Genomic DNA, 21,942 nt, shown 5'->3' with positions numbered 1-21,942 from the left:
AGTCAAAACCACTTTTCTTGGTACTTGGCTCTTGTTCTTCCGCTTTTGGGTGCACAAGTCTTTCAAGAATTTGGCATAAGCCGGAATTTGCTTGATTGCATCCAATAGTGGAAGGTTAACTTTCACTTGCCTAAACATTTCCATGATTTCATTGGTTTTTGCCTTTTGCTTGTCTTTTGAAATGGATCATTTTAAGGCATCCGGAAATGGAACCTTTGGTTCAAACACTTTTTCAAAATTTTCTTTTGAACTCTCTTCAAAACAAGAAGTTTTTCAAAACTTCTTTTTCAAACACATTTTTCAAAACTTTCTCATTTACAATATCATGTGTATGCAATGAAGGAGTAATGGCATGTGAAAGAGGGTCGGGTGGCAACTTGAGGTTGCACCGGTTCACTCTCTTCATTGGATATTTCAACTTAATTGTCTATAACTCTACCACTCCGCAAGGTAGTCACCGCATTAACATGTTCAATGGTATGCCCTTCCGATGAGGAATGGGTTTCCACAACACATTGTTATTTAAGTGGGGCATTAATGGGCATTTTTTCCTTCTCTCTTGCATTAAGAGTGCTTGTTATTTGCCCTACTTGGGTTTCTAGCTTTGTAATAGATTGAGAGTGAGAATGAAGCAATTGAGTGTTAGCCTCTAAAGTGCCCAAAGCATTCAAAACTTTCTCTTCAAAGGCGGGACTTCTAGTGTTTCCTTGGGAATAAGATTGGTTGGGAAAATGAGAATTAGCAAATTGATTCCCTTATGATTGATAAGGTCTATAACCTTGGGATCCTTGGTTTTAAAGTGGAGGTGGAATGTATTTCCCTTGGAAACCGCCTTGGGAAGGGTTTAAGCCTTCTTCTTGGTTTTTCCAAGAGAAATTTGGATGATTCCTCCAACTTGGATTATAATGAGTACCATAAGGATTGTTCCCTTGGTTTAAAAAAGCCGCATTGACTTGTTCATTAGGTTGATTATGCACTTGTCCATGAGGACAATGAGAAGTAGAATGAAGAACACTAGAACAAGTCATACATGTTTCATTTGATACACGAAGAGAATGGTTAGGAAAGGAAGATACTTGGTTCGCCGAATTTTGGTTAATAAAAAATTGATCAAACCTTTGAGACAAAGACTTCATTTCGGCGGCTATTTCATTTGAATGTTCGACTTGATGTAAGCCTACACTCTTCCTACCTTGTGAATTTCTACCATTCTTGGATGATAGTGTTCTATGCAAAGAATTTTCATTCATGCTTTCATAGAAACACCACACGTCATCCTCATGCCTATCAATGTAAGAGCCACCCATGGAAGCATCAACCATACCCTTATAGTTGTCCGATAAGCTCTCAAAGAAGTATTGAACTAATTGTCATTTAGGCATGTCATGATGTGGACACTTCCTAAGCAATTCATTGAAGCGTTCCCATGCCTCATGAAATGTTTCTCCATCCCCATGTGAAAATTCTCGAATTGAGGTTCTCATGGCATTGGTCTTAGAAACTGGATAGTACTTCTTTAAAAACTCTTGTTGCATTTCCGCACAAGAAGAGATTGAAAAATGCCTAAGATTGTTAAACCAATACTTTGCCTTATCTTTTAAGGTGAATGGAAAAAGTTTGAGTCTTAAAACCTCTTCTGGCATGTCCGTATATTTTACGGTGGAACATACTTCAAGAACCTCATCCAAATGCTTGTAAGGTTCTTCACTAAGAAGTCCATGAAAGTTAGGAAGCATTTGAATAGTTTGTGCTTTAATTTCATAATGATGTGCTCTAAATGGTGGCAATTGAATGCATGTGGGTGCATTGTATTCATTAGGCACATAGTGATCTCTCAAAACAAGTGGTGGATTAGCTACTTGAGGTGCAACATGAACACCTTGGTTATGAACTCCTTGATTAATGACGGGAGGTTGTGGAGCATACATTGGCCTTGGCATTCCATATGGAACTTGGCCTTGTTGTTGTGGTGGTTGGTGAATGAATGGCTAAGGCATGCCTAATGGTACTTGTATATTCTCATTGTGCACATTGGGATGAAGGATACCTTGTTGGTCTATGTGACCAAGGTCCTCAATATGGTTATCATTATGGTCATCCATTGATAGATTGGTTCTATTTGAACTTCATCTTCCCCTAGGATTTCTAACGAAAGATTCAAGATGCAAATCAAGAGGGACAAGAGTTGGTCTCAATGAACGACGCTCATGCATGCACAATACAAAACACAACAAACACAAAGAATGACAAACACTATGCCTTCAAAACAATACAATTAGACTTCTTCCACAAACATTAAATTCATACTCCCATACTTTAACTCAATGATGCAAGACAATAAAAAATAAGCCTCCACGCGGGCCGACGATTTAACTAAGGGATTGAGTAAAGAAAATCGCACAAAGGTCCTTTAGCACTTCAACTCCAAATTTTAAAGCTTAGCTTAGCAAAAAAAAAAATTTAAGTTTTTAGCATTTTTCCTTTCTTTGCTTGCTTGAATTGATTGCTCAATGGCCCCTTTGCTTGCTTCCTCTCCAACAATGCACCTAGTTAAGTAAGAACAACACAATAAGTAACCAAAAAGAAAAATAAAAATAAAGTAAAAACACGATCAAAAGAGTACTAATCCTAATCAATTCCACAAATTCGACGTTGCCAAATCTAATCAACAAATCCCCGGCAACGGCGCCAAAAACTGGTGGTCCCGGGCTTGGTTGTCGTCGTCCAACCACAAGCTTAAAAGTCTGCATTAAGGCGAAGGCCAAGAGTTTTACATTTATAGAAGCCACTACTACCTTACACTATAAATATAACTAGGGCGAGTAGGGATCATCCTAAGGGATTATGGGGATTCAGCAATGCCGGGGTTAATTGTGGAATCGAAATTAAGGCTAGTAGGTTGAGTGATCAAACAATTGGTTGGTTGGTTGATTAAAGAGCAACTAAATTAAACTAAGTAATAGTAAAAGAGTGCAATTAAGAGTAAGCAAAAGAGAGAGAGGGATATCTTGGGGTTTAGAGATCACCACCAAGCAATGCATTTCTATATCATTGACAAGTGGTTAATGAGGGCAATTAGGGTGTTGCAGTATTGGTGTGTGTGTATTTGGTTGATTCGACAAGCAAGGATGACTAGTTAAGCATGTATTGTCTAAACATCATGTGAAAGGCACAATATATCTAAGTTATAAAGCATATATTGTCTAAACAACATGTGAAAGGCACAATAAATCAAAACAAGTCATTAATCATTTCATTAAACTCACAATCCAAATACAACACAAGAATAGAGACACATGCTAATTGCATTCAAAAGCTTGGATCATCAAACAACAAGCATAGATTGTCCTCCCATTTAACACTACACTACAACTACACTACATCTACACTACTAGCATGAAAATAAACTAGGGGAGAGGCACAACCCATCAAGAGATAAGCATGAACCATCACGAGAATCACAAAAGCATTCTTTTAAGCACAATGTTTTGATGATCTCTAAATCTATAGCATCAATACACATAGACATGCATCAATAACACAAAATCTAGAGATAAGCACATGAACATCTCTTCTAGCATACATAGACATATAGATAGAATGAAATGACCAATTGGAAGCATTAAACCACATAAATCATTGAATAAACAAGATCTATATATATCAAAGTGTCAAAACATCAATTACAACACTAATCCCTCAATAATACACAAGATTAAGATATAGAAAGCATGCTTGGGGCTAACTCTAGCCCCAAGAGGATGTCTAGCCACTCATGGTGATGATGCTCCAACCCTCAAGGGCTAATTCCATGGAAGAGGTTTGCTCCTTATTGATAAAGATCTCCAATGGTGTCTCTAGCCTCCTCCTCCTCTAAGCTTCATCTCCAAGAGATGGTATGAATATCTAATCTATCTCCCCTCCCTCTTTGAAAGAGCAATCCTTATCCTTATATAGGTAGGTCAAAATGACACCTAAAATGAGCTAGGGTCGTGCACACAATATTCTCCAATGATTGGATAAAGGACAACTTTCAGTGAGCTGGAATTTTAACTTTTTGCACTCGGAGGAAATTCGATCGATCAAACCTTGGACTTGAATCGATCGAACTGGCTGAGATCAATCAAACTGAGGCTGAATCGATCCAACTGGCTGAGCTTTTTGGAAAAAGACAAATCTGAGAGATTTTTGGAAATATTTTTGGGAAAAAGACAAAAGGTGATTAGTGGGTGGACAATATGGATAGGATCAATCATTTGAATAAGGGCAAAAGTGTTCGATCGATCGAAGAATGATGTTGGATCGATCGAACTTTTGGACTTAAGTGCTTTGGGTCAAGGCTTGGATCTATCTTAAAGTGCTGAGATCGATCAATGTTCGATCGATCAAACCTTGGACTTGGATCGATCAAACTTGCTGCTTTGCTTCATTTTGCTTCTTTCTTCCTCCACGTTGCTCTTTTCTTTGATTAATCCCATAATTGCTTCTATTAAGCTCTTATTTGGCTGAGTTAGCTTATTTTTGGGATAAGTGCCTGAAAATGGAAATAAATACGAAATCAATCTAAAACGGTAAAGTAAGATAGAAAAAGGTACTAGAATGCCTAAGCTTAAGGGGTTTAAATACGCACTTTTTAGTACTCATCAAACTTGCTAGAAAAAATTTCTAAATTTTTATAAACATTGCAAGTTGAATTTTATGTTGTGATTGCATGCTTGAGAATTGATCTGATTGAATAATTTGTGGGGTCTAAAAATTGTGTTTTAAAATTCTCTTGAATTCTTCAGAAATTTTTGGATCTTATATATACTTGGAATTCATGGAAATTGCTATGTCATTATATTTGTTCAACTATTAGAAAAATGAAAAATAAATAAATAAATAAATTTGAAAAATGAAAAAAAATCCAAAAAGATTTTCTTTTTAGTTTTTTTTTTTTTTTTATTGTTTTGATCCTTTTCTTGTTAATTCTTCCACATTATTTTTTTTCCTTCTTTGTTGAGCTTTATTTGTCAATTTGTTACAAGAGAGGGGAGAATGTGCATAATTGAGGGGGTGAGTTTCTAGAATTGAGAGGAAGATACATATACATTGATATTCACATATTGATATATATTGATTGTTTATCTTTCTTGATTAAGTTTTACGGGTAGTTTTGTTGAGCTAATGTGCAGATTACAAGTTGCTACATGTGTTGAAGCTTCATGATGTTCAAGAAGAGTTCCATTATATTTCTTTGACAAGTCATTGTAATTTATTTTTTCTGCTTGGGTAGATTACATGTTGTTTTTAGGATTTTGTCACGAAATTGCCAAAGAGGGAGATTGTGATATATATATATTGGTAAGATTGTAAAAAATATATATTCTGTAATTGGCAACTTTCGGTGTCAAAACAAGTCCTAGTCGAATTGTAAATTTAAGTTACTATATCTGGATCGACAATTGACGAGTTTTTGTGGCCGCTCGATACACGCCAAAATCGATGTAGTGAATGTGCGGTTCAAGGAAAGCCTTTTTGGGTCAAGTTTAAATTTTTAAAAACCACTACCAACACTACTACTAACGTAGCAAGAATGAGTAGGGATCGTCCCAAGGGATTGTGGGGATTGAGCAATGTCGGAGTTGATTGTGGAATCGCAATTAGGGCTAGTAGGTCGAGTGATCAAACAATTGGTTGGTTGGTTAATTAAAGAGCAACTAAATTAAACTAAGTAATAGCAGAAGAGTGCAATTAAGAGTAAGTAAGAGAGAGAGAAAGATATCTTGGGGTTTAGAGATCACCACCAAGCAATGCATTTCTATATCATTGACAAGTGATTAATGAGGGCAAATAGTGAGTTGCAATATTGGTGTGTGTGTATTTGGTTCATTCAACAAGTAAGGATGACTAGTTAAGCATGTATTGTCTAAACATCATGTGAAAGGCACAATATATCTAAGCTATGAAGCATATATTGTCTAAACAACATGTGAAAGACACAATAAATCAAAACAAGTCATTAATCCTTTCATTAAGCTCACAATCCAAATACAACACAAGGATAGAGACATATGATAATTGCATTCAAAAGCTTAGATCATCAAACAACAAGCATAGATTGTCCTCCCATTTAACACTACACTACAATTACACTACATCTACACTACTAGCATGAAAATAAACTAAGGGAGAGGCACAATCCATCAAGAGATAAGCATGAACCAACAAGAGAATCACAAAAGCATTCTTTTAAGCACATTGTTTTGACAATCTCTAAATCCATAGTATCAATACACATAGACATGCATCAATAACACAAAATCTAAAGATAAGCACATGAACATCTATTCTAGCATACATAGACATATGGATAGAATAAAATGACCAATTGGAAGCATTAAACCACATAAATCATTGAATAAACAAGATCTATATATATCAAAGTGTCAAAACATTAATTACAACACTAATCCCTCAATAATTCACAAGATTAAGATATAGAAATCATGCTTGGGGCTAACTCTAGCCCCAAGAGGATGTCTAGCCACTCATGGTGAGGATGTTCCAACCGTTAAGGGCTAACTCCATGGAAGAGGTTTGTTCCTTATTGATGAAGATCTCCAATGGTGTCTCTAGCCTCCTCCTCCTCTAAGCTTCCTCTCCAAGAGATGATATGAAAATAATGTTGGCTCCCTTTGAAAAAGTAATCCTTATCCTTATATAGGTAGGTCAAAATGACACCCAAAATAAGCTGGGGTCGTGCACACAATATTCCCTAATGATTGGATAAAGGACAACTTTCAATGAGATGGAATTTTAACTTTTTCGCACTGGAGGAAGTTCGATCGATCGAAAATAAGTGAGATCGATCGAACTTAGGCTGGATCGATCCAACTGGCAGAGCTTTTTGGAAAAAGACAAATCCGAGATATTTATGGGAGATATTTATGGGAAAATGACAAAAGGGGTTAGTGGGTGGTACAACTATGGATATGATCAATCATTTGAATAAGGACAAAAGTGTTCGATCGATCGAAGGACGGTATTGGATCAATCAAACTTTTGGAACTTTATGCTTTTGGGTCAAGGCTTGGATCTATCTTGAAGTGCTGAGATTGATCATTGTTTGATCGATCGAACCTTGGACTTGGATCGATCAAACTTTGCTGCTTGCCACCTTTGGCTTCATTTGCTTCCGTCTTTCTCCACTTTGCTCTTTTCTTTGATTAATCCTAGAATTGCTTCAATTAAGCTCTTATTTGGCTGATTTAGCTTATTTTCGGGATAAGTGCCTGAAAATGGAAATAATACGAAATCAATCTAAAACGACAAAATAAGATAGATAAAGGTACTAGAATGCCTAAGTTTAAGGGATTTAAATACGCACTTTTCAGTGCTCATCACACCCCCAAACTTAAATATTGTTAGTCTCTAACAATAAACTAGAAAGTAAAGAAATGAAATGAACAACTATACAACTATAAACTAGAAAACAATAAATGGATAACGCCACTTTCGTAGGGAGCACGATTGCATTTAGCATATGCAACAAGCCTTTTAAACCCCTAGGTTACCCCTAGTGGACTAGTGAAGTCTCGTGAGGGTTTCCAAAAATGGTACCCACAAACATTAAGCTCATTTTTTCAAAAGAGGTACCAATATTGCAAACAAGCATTTGGAGAAAACTACCTCAAGTATGCAATTTTTCAACCCTTTCCAAGCAATCTCCCAAAATCTCAACATCAAGCAAGCAAGTATAGTCCTCCACACATCAAGAAAATGATCATACAGATCAAAACAACTCTAGAATTCTTTTGAGTGGATCGGCATCAATGTGTTACTATCTTAGCCAACTAAAGAATTAATCACATCCTTACCCTCAAACTAGCATACAAATCTAGTACCGATCATCAAGACAAAAAGTGGACCTTTTATTAAAGCTTATTGTTCTAGGCGCGCTTATTCTTTTCACTTAATTTTTTTTTTTTTTTTTTTAATAGAGGATCAAAGATGGAAGCATAGTGCAATGTATTGATCTCTTAGGCTTTATAGTGATTCATGAGGTCGAGCGTTAGGTCAATGACTCCCAAACCAGACGGCTTTAGGGCACTAGGTGTTCAAACACCCCTACGGACTTACAAGCTCAAATCAACTAGGCTACAAACAAGACAACAACCATCTAATCATTTCCCACTTCTCAATTTTTGAGAGAAGTCCTCACTTTTTATTGCTTTTGGTTTTTTTTTTTTTTTTTTATTAAACAATTATTAACCTAAAGTTTGGGCCCTCCACCTTTCGGCGCGAGAAGTTCAATGCTTGATGAGGCTAGAATCCCGGCTACTTAGTGAAAAGGGGTTGTTATCCACCTTTATCAAGAATGAAAGCTTTCAATGTACTACTAGCTCAATTGGGATATAACCAATTCAATAATTAACAAAGCATATACCCCACAAATGAATACTAGTGTGCGCCTGTGCTAGTGTAGAATCCTAGAATGAATCTCAAAACAATCACAAAATCAGGATGATGTGGACCACAAGTGCAAACAAGATATCAATCTTTCGAAAAATTTACTCCTAAATGACATTCATAAGGCATGCAAGGAGTATTAGACTCTTAAGTCAAGCAATTTTTAAATTTTAAGCAATATAGTCCTCAAAAGATCAAAATCATAGCTAGGTATGGACCAATCATAGAAATATCCCTCAAATACACAAGTCATGCTAAAAGTTTGAATTTAAAATTATCACTGTAAAGCACCATTCCCCCCAAACTTAAATTGCACAATGTCCTCAATGTGCAAAGAGAACAAAGGAAAGAGTATACCAGTGCAACTGAGCAAGAATGATCGGGACTGAAGTATCCGAAGTGGGTGGCATTGCCCCCCCAAACTTGGGATGAACTGTGGTCCTGAAAATTGGCACTTGGATAAACTTATCAGATAACAAAATGGGATAATCAGTGCACAGTGAATATGCAAGTGTAAATGGGATAAACAGATAACGAAATGAGAGAGGTATAAGGGTGGTCCTGAAAATTGGGTAGCACTCTCTCACTGAAGTCACTGTGATGCACCTGATGGAGTCAAACATACAGATATGAGAATACAATCATATGACATCCATAGCAAAAATAGATATATAAAATAGAGAAAGTACAGGTACAACAAAAATATCAAAGCCGACAGACCGGCTGTAAAAATAATACAGTGACAATAATAAAGTATCAAAAGGAGAGAGGGATCATAAGATAAAAAAGACTGGGAGCTCAGGAAGACGAGGTAGGACGGGCAGGTCTGGCGTCACGGATGTCTCGGGATAGATCTCTGAACATAGCTGTGACATCCGTGCGGAAGGTAGCGAACTCCGCTCTGTGGGCCGTAAGGTCAGCTCTGATGGCAACAACAGCGTCCTCGAGCGTCTGCAAATGCACTTCGAAACCGGGGGTCAAGTCTGGTATGGATGAGTCAGAAGACAGCTCCTGGGTCTGCTCTTGCTTATGGATAGGTAACCCGGCTGGAGAATGCTGAGCTGCGTCATCCGCTGAGTGCTCCAAGTCAATGTCTATATCAATGTCATCATGCTCGGCAGCTGGATTGACTGGTGCATCGTCCACTGCGGGAGCTGCTACTGCTGGCTCTACTGGTGCCGGGGCTGCCTGTGCTGCCGCCTCCTCCTCTAACTCCAGCTCTGCAGCCGCCAATACGGCATGGATCTGCAGGCCAGTGATAATAGCTCTGTAACTCTTGTCCCAGTCCTTCTTGAGGAAGTGACAGGAACCTCTCTCGGGGTCCTCCTACGGGTGGATGGGATAACGCTGGTCAATGAGAATCTAGGTGATGAGGTGGCTGAATGGAAAAGACTTGGCCCTTCCGGGCGCCTCCTTGCTGACGTATTCATCGTAGAGCTTCCTCATCACGCTCCAGATAAGCGCAGGAATAGACACCCAGTGGCCAGTATAGAAGGCGTACAGGGCTGCTAGATAGTCGCCCCGCCTCTGAATCTTGTGTCCTGCCATGTATGTGTTTCGGTAGAGCACCGAATCTGTAAACCATAGGTCATCCAGCAAGAATGTCTGGGTGGCGAAGGTCTCGCCACCGGCATGGTGACCTGTGAGAAAAATTGCCATATCGGCGTAAGAAGGCCAGTGAAGCCTGGGATAGGTCTCCTGAAGCTCTAGCGGGCACCGATGTGGACAGCGAGTCGAACGGGCTAGAGTATCCACTGTAATAGTGATCTCATGGCCATTGATAGAGGTGATGAGCTCGGCTATAGTGCGCGGCGACGGTCGGAGGTTCTGGTAGAACAACCGTACCAGTCGCGAGTAGATCGACTCTGTGACTGGGGCAAGAATAACTGAGAGGCCTCGCTGAATGATGTCTTGATAAGCAGATCGAGTCAACACTGATCTGGAGAAGAATACGGTGTCGAATGCTGACTCGTGCTTGATAGTCATGTGTGCATATCTAAGCGCGAGCCTATCGCGCTGTAGATGAGCTGGCTGAACAGGTGGAGCCGGCTGAGCTGGCTGCTCAACGCCTCTATGCGGTGGAGATGGTGATGGAGTGAATGCTGGACGAGCTGGCGACTAGGGTGGAGTAAGATGTAATGGCTCCTCTGTATGAGAGGGTTGCGCAGTCTCCCCAGTCCGCTGTCGGACTCTCCTTTGTGTGTGGTCGGGATTAGGATCACGGACATGAGATGGATCGGCCCCATCGTCAAGTTTACGTCTAGTGCCGTAATGGTGTCTATGCGCTATAATCTTGACGCGAGCCATAGTCTGCAAATAAAAATTTAAGAGTTAGTGCCAGCATATATAGAATATAAGGCACAATATAGAAACAAGTATGTCAAATAAGATAGACAAAACAAAATATCGCATGATTCTATGCAAGTGGCAGAATATGAAACATGCTAAACAATGTAAGTATGAAATGCATCCAATGTGGAATATCACAGGCATTGGGCATATATAAGGTAGCATGAACATAAGATAAGATGAATGGAGTGTGTATATGAGATCTGTGAAATTCGATCAATCAGAAAAAGAAATGAGATCGATCACAAAAGTTGGATCGATCGAAGGTTGAGTTGGATCGATCGCAAATATTCAATCGATCATAAATTTGTTCGATCGATCGAACAGTGCGATGATGAAATCTAACAGTCACAAATCTGTGACTTTTGAAGCATGGGGCCCACACGAGTGAGTTCGTGGGCCCTCCAACAACACAAATCAAGCCTAAATGCACTCCAAACGTGACCCAAACACCCAAATCTAACAAAATCTTCAAAATCTATGCACACATACACACACACACACATATATATATAGACATGGATGCTAAAGCTTTGAGAATGGAAGATTCAACATGAGAGCAACATGATTACGACATTTGAAACAAGTATTGATGCATGAAAATCTAAGGAAAGATGTCTCAGATCTTACCTCAAGAGGGCGAGAAAATGGAGAATAAACTGAGAAGATCTGAGATGAAGAAGATGGAGATGAATTGAGATTCGAGATGCTTGGATCTCGCCGGAGGAGTTGCCGGAGCTTGGAGAGATGATTCACAGTGAAGAGGGACGAGAGGCTAAGGTTTGATGAGTGAGATCGATCCAAATGATCGATCCTAAGACCCTTGGATCTATTTTTAAAAATATTTCCCGACTAGTTCGATCAATCGAAGATGAGTTGTGATTGATCGAACTTTGATGAACTCCTTTCAAAGTATTTTTGGAATTTTTTTTTTTAATTTAAATTTAAATTTAATTAATTAAAAACTAAATAAATTAAAATATTTTTTGAATTTTTGAAAACTTGTTGAAAATTAAAACAAAATAAAATGAGAGTGAAAATAGAATAAAATAAAAACGAAAATATTTTTGGATTTTTGAAAAGTTGAAAAGTCAAATTAAAGTCAAAATTGTGAAATGAAATAAATGTGATCGATCGAAACAAGCCTTCGATCGATCAGACAGAGGTAAGAATACACAGGTTGTTGGTTCAAAAATTGGCTAAGTGCTAGAACTTGAGATCGATCTAACCTTAATGTTGGATCGATCGAAAATTTTCAGATCGATCTTAAATTGAATTCGAACGATGGGATCGAAAGCTGAAATATGCAAGTTTATGCAGGCTCAAAAAATTTTCTAAGTGTTGAGTCCTGAGATCGATCGAACCTGGAAGTTAGATCAATCGAAGATATCTGATCGATCTAAGAATAAGTTCGAACGATGGGACCGAGAGCTGATTTTGGATGCAGGTGGATGCAGGTCGAAAATTTTTCTAAGTGTTGAGTGCAATCCACAGTTCGATCGATCAAACTCCAATTTGAGATCGATCGAACTTTGCTAAATGCTCAATTATAACATAAAAGCTTATACAATCCTCACCAAAGTTCCTTTCAATGCATGTGAACCTAAAACAAGTATCTAGACTTCGCAAGAAACAAAATGAAAGATAGAAATGGGGGAGGAATAGGGTTTTGACACCCTACGAATGCCTTTACTAGTCTTTAACATCTTTAGCAAGACGTTGGGCTCTTTTAGCCCGGGTCAAAGATCTTGTGATGCATCCCCTCCTTGTTGGGGTGATAAATGCTTTGAACTCCACCCAACAAATAGTCCTTTAAAGAACTTATTGGATCAAGCTCAAAAGAAGCTTTTGATCCTTTATCTATGCAATTAAAACCTTTGGGCTTCCATGCCCTTTCAAAGCAAGAATTTGAAACAACACTTTGAGAATGCAAGGTTGAAGATGATCCTTTGTAAGTTTTGGTTTTACACAAAAGCTCATTTCTTTGGCAATGAAGATCATGACATTTTTCTACAACATTGACCTCTCCTTCATACTTGTCAAGTGAATTGGATGTGGGATTAAAGATATTCAACTTTACCTTCATGTGGCTAAATGAAATCTTCATCACCCCTGTTCTACAATTGATGTTGGCATTGGCAGTTGCCAAGAAAGGACGGCCAAGGATAACGGGAATTTGGCTCTTAAGATTGGAAACCGATTCCGTGTCAATGACAACGAAATCAACTAGGAAGAAGAATTTATCAATCTTAATCAAAACATCCTCAATGACACCCCTAGGTTTCTTAATGGATCGGTCGGCAAGTTGCAAAACTACCGACGTCGGTTTCAATTCACCTAGGCCCAATTTAACATAAACTGAATATGGAAGAAGGTTAACACTTGCTCCTAAGTCAAGAAGTGCCCGATTAATGATATGATCACCAATGATGCATGATGTAGTGGGTGAACCGGGGTCCTTAAACTTTGAAAAAGTGTTATATTGCAAAATTAAGCTTACTTGCTCGGTCAAAACCACTTTTCTTGGTGCTTGGCTCTTGTTCTTCCACTTTTGGGTGCACAAGTCTTTCAAGAATTTGGCATAAGCCGGAATTTGCTTAATTGCATCCAATAGTGGAAGGTTAACTTTCACTTGCCTAAACATTTCCATGATTTCATTGGTTTTTGCCTTTTGCTTGTCTTTTGAAATTGATCATTTTAAGGCATCCGAAAATGGAACCTTTGGTTCAAACACTTTTTCAGAATTTTCTTTTGAACTCTCTTTAACACAAGAAGTTTTCAAATCATTTTTCAATAAAACCTTTTCAACATCATTTTTCAAAACTTCTTTTTCAAACACATTTTTCAAAACTTTCTCATTTGCAAGATCATGTGTATGCAATGAAGGAGGAATGGGATGTGAAATGGGACGGGTGGCAACTTGAAGTTACACCGGTTCACTCTCTTCATTGGATATTTTAACTTGATTGTCCACAACTCTACCACTCCGCAAGGTAGTCACCGCATTAACATGTTTAATGGTATGCCCTTCCAATGAGGAATAGGTTTCCACAACACATTGTTGTTTAATAGGGCATTAATGGGCATCTTTCCCTTCTCTCTTTCATTGAGAGTGCTTGCTATTTGCCCTACTTGGGTTTTTAGCTTAGCAATGGATTGAGAGTGAGAATGAAGTAATTGAGTGTTAGCCTCTAAAGTACCCAAAGCATTTAAAACTTTTTTAAATGAGAATTAGCACATTGATTCCCTTGTGATTGATAGGGTCTATAACCTTGGGATCCTTGGTTTTGAAGTGGGGGTGGAATGCATTTCCCTTGGAAACCGCCTTGGGAAGGGTTTAAGCCTTCTCCTTGGTTTGTCCAAGAGAAATTCGGATGATTCCTCCAACTTGGATTATAATGAGTACCATAAGGATTGTTCCCTTGGTTTACAAAAGCCGCATTGACTTGTTCATTAGGTTCATTATGCACTTGTCCATAAGGACAATGAGAAGTAGAATGAAGAACACTAAAACAAGTCATACATGTTTCATTTAATGCACAATGAGAATGGTTAGGAAAGGAAGATACTTGGTTCGCCGAATTTTAGTTAATCAAAAATTGATCAAACCTTTAAGCTAAAGACTTCATTTCGGCGACTATTTCATTTGAATGGTCGACTTGATGTAAGCCTACACTCTTCCTACCTTGTGAATTTCTACCATTCTTGGATGATAGTGTTTTATGCAAAGAATTTTCACTCATGCTTTCATAAAGACGCCATACGTCATCCTCATGCCTATCAATGTAAGAGCCACCCATGGAAGCATTAACCATACCCTTATAGTTGTCCGATAAGCTCTCAAAGAAATATTAAACTAATTGCCATTTGGGCATGTCATGATGTGGACACTTCCTAAGCAATTCATTGAAGCGTTCCCATGCCTCATAAAATGTTTCTCCATCCCCATATGAAAATTCTCGAATTGAGGTTCTCATGGCATTGGTCTTAGAAACCGGATAGTACTTCTTCAAGAACTCTTGTTGCATTTCTGCCCAAGAAGTGATTGAAAAAGGCCTAAGATTGTTAAACCAATACTTTGCTTTGTCTTCTAAGGTGAATGGAAAAAGTTTGAGTCTTAAGACCTCTTCCGGCATGTCCGTATATTTTACGGTGGAAAATACTTCAAGAAACTCATCCAAATGCTTGTAAGGTTCTTCACTTGGAAGTCCATGATAGTTCGGAAGCATTTAAATGGTTTGTAGCTTAATTTCATAATGATGTACTCTAAATGGTAGCAATTGAATGCATGTGGGTGCATTGTATTCATTAGGCACATAGTGATCTCTTAAAGTAAGAGGTGGATTAGCTACTTGAGGTGCAACATGAACACCTTGGTTATGAATTCCTTGATTGTTGATGTGAGGTTGTGGAACATACATTGGCCTTGGCATTCCATATGGAACTTGGCCTTGTTGTTGTGGTGGTTGGTGAATGAATGGCCTAGGCATGCCTAATGGTACTTATATGTTCTCACTGTGCACATTGGGATGAAGGATACCTTGTTGGTTTATGTGACTAATATCCTCAATATGGTCATCATTATGGTCATCCATTGATAGATTGGTTCTATTTGAACTTCCTCTTCCCCTAGGATTTCTAATGATAGATTCAAGATGCAAATCAAGAGGGGCAAGAGTTGGTCTCAATGAACGACGCACATGCATGCACAAATGTGTTTTCACAACAAACACAAAGAATGACAAACACTATGTCTTCACAACAATGCAATTAGACTTCTTCCACAAACATTAATTTCATACTCCCATACTTTAACTCAATGATATAAGACAATCAAAAATAAGCCTCCACGCAGGCCGACGATTTAACTAAGGGATTGAGTAAAGAAAATTTCACAAAGGTCCTTTAACACTTCAACTCCAAATTTAAAGCTTAGCTTAGCAATTTTTTTTTTTTTTAAAGTTTTTAGCTTTTTTCCTTTCTTTGCTTGCTTAAATTGAATACTCAATGGCTCCTTTACTTGCTTCCTCTCCAACAATGCACCTAGTTAAGTAAGAACAACATAATAAGTAACCAAAAAGAAAAATAAAAATAAAGTAAAAACACGATCAAAAGAGTACTAAACCTAATCAATTCCACAAATCCGACGTTGCCAAGTCTAATCAACAAATCCCCGGCAACGGCGCCAAAATTTGACGAGTATTTGTGGCTGTTCGATACATGCCAAAATTGATATAGTGAATGTGCGGTTCAAGGAAAGCCTTTTTGGGTCAAGTTTAAATTTTTAAAAACCACTACCAACACTACTACTAACGTAGCAAGAATGAGTAGGGATCGTCCCAAGGGATTGTGGGGATTGAGCAATGTCGGAGTTGATTGTGGAATCGCAATTAGGGCTAGTAGGTCGAGTGATCAAACAATTGGTTGGTTGGTTAATTAAAGAGCAACTAAATTAAACTAAGTAATAGCAAAAGAGTGCAATTAAGAGTAAGTAAGAGAGAGAGAGAGAGATCTTGGGGTTTAGAGATCACCACCAAACAATGCATTTCTATATCATTGACAAGTGATTAATGAGGGCAAATAATGAGTTGCAATATTGGTGTGTGTGTACTTGGTTGATTCAACAAGTAAGGATGACTAGTTAAGCATGTATTGTCTAAACATTATGTGAAAGACACAATATATCTAAGCTATGAAGCATATATTGTCTAAACAACATGTGAAAGGCACAATAAATCAAAACAAATCATTAATCCTTTCATTAAGCTCATAATCCAAATACAATACAAGGATAGAGACATATGTTAATTGCATTCAAAAGCTTGGATCATCAAACAACAAGCACAGATTGTCCTCCTATTTAACACTACACTACAACTACACTACATCTACATTACTAGCATGAAAATAAACTAGGGGACAGGCACAATCCATCAAGAGATAAGCATGAACCATCAAGAGAATCACAAAAGCATTCTTTTAAGCACATTGTTTTGACAATCTCTAAATCCATAGCATCAATACACATAGACATACATCAATAACACAAAATCTAAAGATAAGCACATGAACATCTATTCTAACATACATAGACATATGAATAGAATGAAATGACCAATTGGAAGCATTAAACCACATAAATCATTGAATAAACAAGATCTATATATATCAAAGTGTCAAAACATCAATTACAACATTAATCTCTCAATAATACACAAGATTAAGATATAGAAAGCACGCTTGGGGCTAACTCTAGCCCCAAAAGGATGTCTAGCCACTCATGGTGAGGATGCTCCAACCCTCAAGGGTTAACTCCATGGAAGAGGTTTGCTCTTTGTTAATGAAGATCTCTAATGGTGTCTCTAGCCTCCTCCTCCTCTAAGCTTCTTCTCCAAGAGATGATATGAAAATAATGTTGGCTCCCCTTGTAAAAGCAATCCTTATCCTTATATAGATATGTCAAAGTGACACCCAAAATGAGCTGGAGTCGTGCACACAATATTCCCTAATGATTGGATAAAGGACAACTTTCAATGAGATGGAATTTTAACTTTTTTGCACTGAAGGAAGTTCGATCGATCGAAAGTAAGTGAGATCGATCGAACTTAGGCTGGATCGATCCAACTGGCAGAGCTTTTTGGAAAAAGACATATCCGAGATATTTATGGGAGATATTTATGGGAAAAGGACAAAAGGAGTTAGTGGGTGGTACAACTGTGGATATAATCAATCATTTGAATAAAGACAAAAGTGTTTGATCGATCGAAGGATGGTGTTGGATCGATCGAACTTTTAGAACTTTATGCTTTTGGGTCAAGGCTTGGATCTATCTTGAAGTGCTGAGATCGATTATTGTTCGATCGATCGAACTTTGCTGCTTGCCACCTTTGGCTTCATTTGCTTCCTTCTTTCTCCACTTTGCTCTTTTCTTTGATTAATCCCAAAATTGCTTCAATTAAGCTCTTATTTGGCTGAGTTAGCTTATTTTTGGGATAAATGCCTGAAAATGGAAATAATACGAAATCAATCTAAAACGGCAAAATAAGATAGATAAAGGTACTAGAATGCCTAAGCTTAAGGGGTTTAAATACGCACTTTTCAGTGCTCATCAACAGTGACTGCGGAAAGGAAAGGTTGTTCAAAGTTACCATAACTGAGATTTTTAGACTTGGGTAAGAACAACACATTAGGAAGGATTCTAAAAAGGTTAGGACATATTCTACACTTGGTATTTATTTCAAAAACTTACCATAAAGTGTTTTTTAGCCTGATTGAACCAAAAATTCAAGTCTGGTATACTTGAACCGGTTCAGCCTCCTTGAACCGGTTCAAGGCCTTTAAGATTGGCTTTGAAATCTTATTGTCAATCTTGAACCGGTTCAGCACCCTTGAACTGGTTAAAGAAGTCTTGTTCAGGTTACTATTCTAGTTTCCTGTTTCTAATTTCTTTCTTATTTGGTTAGCTTTTTGAGAGATATTTTTTTATTCATTCAGAAAATCAATCTGATTTTTCTGATTTTATTTTTAAGAGCACACACATAAACACAAGAGTGATTTAGGAGTGTTGCTCTCTATCTCATCGGAATTGAAGCATAATTGAAGATTCAGAATTTCTGGAAAAGCATAATTCATTCGTTCTTCGTCAAATTCAGATCTAGAAGAAAAGGGGTGAAATGATCACACTTTGAGGGGGTTAGAGCATTTGTGGAGTGTTGTCTGATCTACCTGCAACTTTTCTATTGAGATCGAGAGTAAGCCTGGGTCGAGAGCTGTTGGACGAGGGAGTCGCAAAGTCAGGGATTATCAACAATTGGTTTTTGGTAGAACGATGGGGTATGAAACTAAATCAAAGTTCGATATACTTTGTTTCAAACATAGTGGATGTTTATCTTAGGACTGGAGAGTCCAACGAGGTTTTTCCTGTTACAATTGGTCTATTCTACCAATTGGGGTTTCCTTGATAAAATTTTGGTGTCATCTCTCAAACTCTATTTACTTTACTTGCACTTTATTTTTGCTTTGTGATTTGATTTTAGTTTTATTTCGGTAAAATTAAAATAAGTAAAAATTGGACAAAAGAGCAGGCTAAATATATTTATCATTCTCTTGCTTATCTATCCATATTATATTCCACAACTATTCCGCTGCACACGCTGCACACGCTCAACAATATCTGTATATATACCTTGGTGTGTGACTATAGTATCTGCGTATACACTACTGTTCATCATTTTCTGTATTTGATCTCAACAATCAATTCTAGGGTTAATTTTCGAGAAAAAAAAAGTAAAAATTCAAGGGTTTTTTTAGAGAGATTGGTTTTGAGCTCTCTTTTTCTTTGTCAGGGCTCAAGGAACATCGTCGTCGTCTTCGTCGATGGACACTTCATCTTGTGCTCCGCAGTGCTCCATCTGCCTAGAGGTTGTAGTTGATAACCATGGGAAGTCAACAGCAAGGCTTCAATGTGGTCATGTTTTTCATCTTGATATGTCACATTTCATTTTTTCAAATCTAACTATACATGCATACACATGACAATATATAAACATATAAATACATATTTATTTTCACATGCATCACATTGTTTATATTCTGTACTTGGTTGAATATCCCCTTGATTATATATGGATTTTCTTTTTATGCCTAAAATTCTTTTACATCATATTTTTCTTTGTTAATTTTTATTTTTGATTTGTTAATCATTCAGATGCTAAACAAAGATCCATCAGCAAACATTTAGCCCTTTCTGTGCAATTTGTATTCAATAGAAGACCGATAACTGAAGAGTAAAAAGATAAGACACTACAAATGACGGGTGCATTCTCAACCAAAAGACATAATTTCGCCAATGATATTGAGCTCTCCTTCCTCAAGGCATGGTATGCCATCAAAGTATCTTAGGGGAAACTTATAATTAGCCGGCTGTACTAGTGCATGAGTTGGTAATTTACTGTGTGTGAACTGCATTGTATGAATGTATTATGGATTTCGACTCTACAATGTGTTCTGTTAGGCACAGCTAATGTTTTTTAAAAAAAAATTCAAGTCAATTTATATAAAATAACAAAGGTCCATACACAGCCCAAAGGATAGTTAACCAAGAGGGCCCAGACATGGCCCAAAGGCCTGCAAGGCTAAAAGGCCAACAAGGCTTAAGGAATCAAACAGTTACATATTGTTACTGAAGTCCTCATATCTAGTGACCATGGAGAGTGGATCCAACATTTAACGACGATTGTCTGCATGTAGTGACGTCCGGTGGTTTCCTTGGTGGTCGGATTATGGAATCGGATAATGTTATGATAATTATATTATGTGTTTTATTTGTACTAGTCCAACTAAATTAAGTCATGCCACTGGCATGACAAAATCAACAAACCTACTCTAAGCTAAGTTACATAGCAATGAATCAAATATAACAAAATTAATCTATCAATTACAGGCATACTCTTTACTCTAGGTCATCAATTAAGATCATATTCCTGAGAGTTGGGGATAATCTCACCTTTTAAGTCATCAATTTAGATTATATTCTGGAGAGGACTACGAAATCTTATTGAGGAGAGTGTGGAGATCATTCCACGAGGTGGAAATAAACTTGCTTGTGCATTTCACAGTCGTGTGCACAAGAGAATATCCAAGTTCATATATAATAATTTGTATACATAACTAATCGTCAAAATTATTCGGTCTAGTAACATCAACCTTAAAATCATTTTCCATAAGTATTTTTGGTGAAAATCAAATGGCATGAGGGATGATTAATTGTTCAACATAATAGCGGGAAAAATCAAAAGGAAAACACAATTCTAGGAAAATGTGAATGGGAGTTTGAAGTCATCTACCCATTCACCTCTCAAAGCATTGATTAATGATAAGAAACCCTACATCGGCATGAATACACAAGACTGCATGCCACTCATGTTTTAATTTTGAATGCCATATCCAACTAGACCTGTAAACAGAACGGATTCGGACCGGATTAGGCTTGATCCGATCCAAATCCAATAAGTATTTTAGTCGATCCGATTCGATAATCGGATGAATATTTTGTAAATGAATTCGAATCCAATTTTTTAATAAGTGGATATTTGATTCGATAATTTGATCCGATAAAAATGTTGGTTTTTATATTAAATATATATGTCAAAAGAGAATAAAAAAAAACATTGATTATAAGAAAAAGATATAAAACAAAAGATAAGTAAAATATAAAAGGAAAAGAAAATATATATATATTTAGTTAATGAATATAGAGTATGATATTATTAGTAATTTAGTATGTATATTAAGAGATTTATTAGCATGTGAATTGTATATATAACATTATGATTTTTTTTTTTTGGATTTTTGGGTTACCTCTAATACAATTCTAATAGGAGTGTATATATATATATATATATATATATATATATATATATATATATATATATATATATAATTATTGATAAATAATTATATATATAATTTTAATCTGATCGGATTAGATCGGATCGGATCTGTATAATTCATATCCGATTTATTAAGCTAACGGATTATTGGACTCGAATCGTAATCGGGTTATCAGATTTTTTGTTCAATCCTTATCCAACTAATCGGATCGGATTCGAATTGGATCCGAATCAGGATCCGCTCCATTGAGCGGTCTACATCCAACCCTTCATGCATTCAAAAAATTATAATGCAGAGTTAATAAATAAAACCGAATTAAAACATTTTTTTTTTTTTGGGATAATTGTAAAAAATAAATGTTTCTACTAATTGGTTTTTTTTTTTTTTTTTTGAAACTTGGAACTCCCTTAGGCAAGGCTCTTATTGGACCCACCCTATACTACAAACCAAGGTTGCTGCAACCGGTCCCATAACTACAACACCGATTAAATCAGGAATTATAACGAGGGTGTTGGGGTTCGAAACTGGGATATATTAAAACCCAGCTCCTTACTTTACCACCATCACCAAGCCCCCCGGGGACAATGCTTCTACTAATTACTGGACTGATTTCATTGCTTTAATGAGGGTGACTGATTTCATTGCTTTAAGCAGGGTGACGATTACCTTTGTTAAATACAAAAAAGAGAACTATGTATTATATATATTGATGTAAAATAAGATATATACAAGGGGGATTTATTATATAGA

At 37.1% G+C, this 21,942-nt stretch overlaps 2 pseudogenes; both read left to right on the top strand.

Moving 5' to 3' along the window:
• Positions 1-1,380: 1,380 nt before the first annotated feature.
• On the top strand, positions 1,381-1,479 carry LOC132310681 (small nucleolar RNA R71; annotated as a pseudogene).
• A 13,194-nt stretch (positions 1,480-14,673) lies between these two features.
• LOC132310710 (small nucleolar RNA R71) lies at positions 14,674-14,772 on the top strand (annotated as a pseudogene).
• Positions 14,773-21,942: the final 7,170 nt, after the last annotated feature.

This window comes from Cornus florida, unplaced genomic scaffold (assembly GCF_030987335.1).
Source record: "Cornus florida cultivar Cherokee Brave unplaced genomic scaffold, ASM3098733v1 CherokeeBrave_3.0.0_Hap2_Chr05, whole genome shotgun sequence".
NCBI classification, from domain to species: domain Eukaryota; kingdom Viridiplantae; phylum Streptophyta; class Magnoliopsida; order Cornales; family Cornaceae; genus Cornus; species Cornus florida.
The sequence above is the reverse complement of the archived record's forward strand: the minus strand, read 5'-3'. Positions and strand labels throughout refer to the sequence as shown.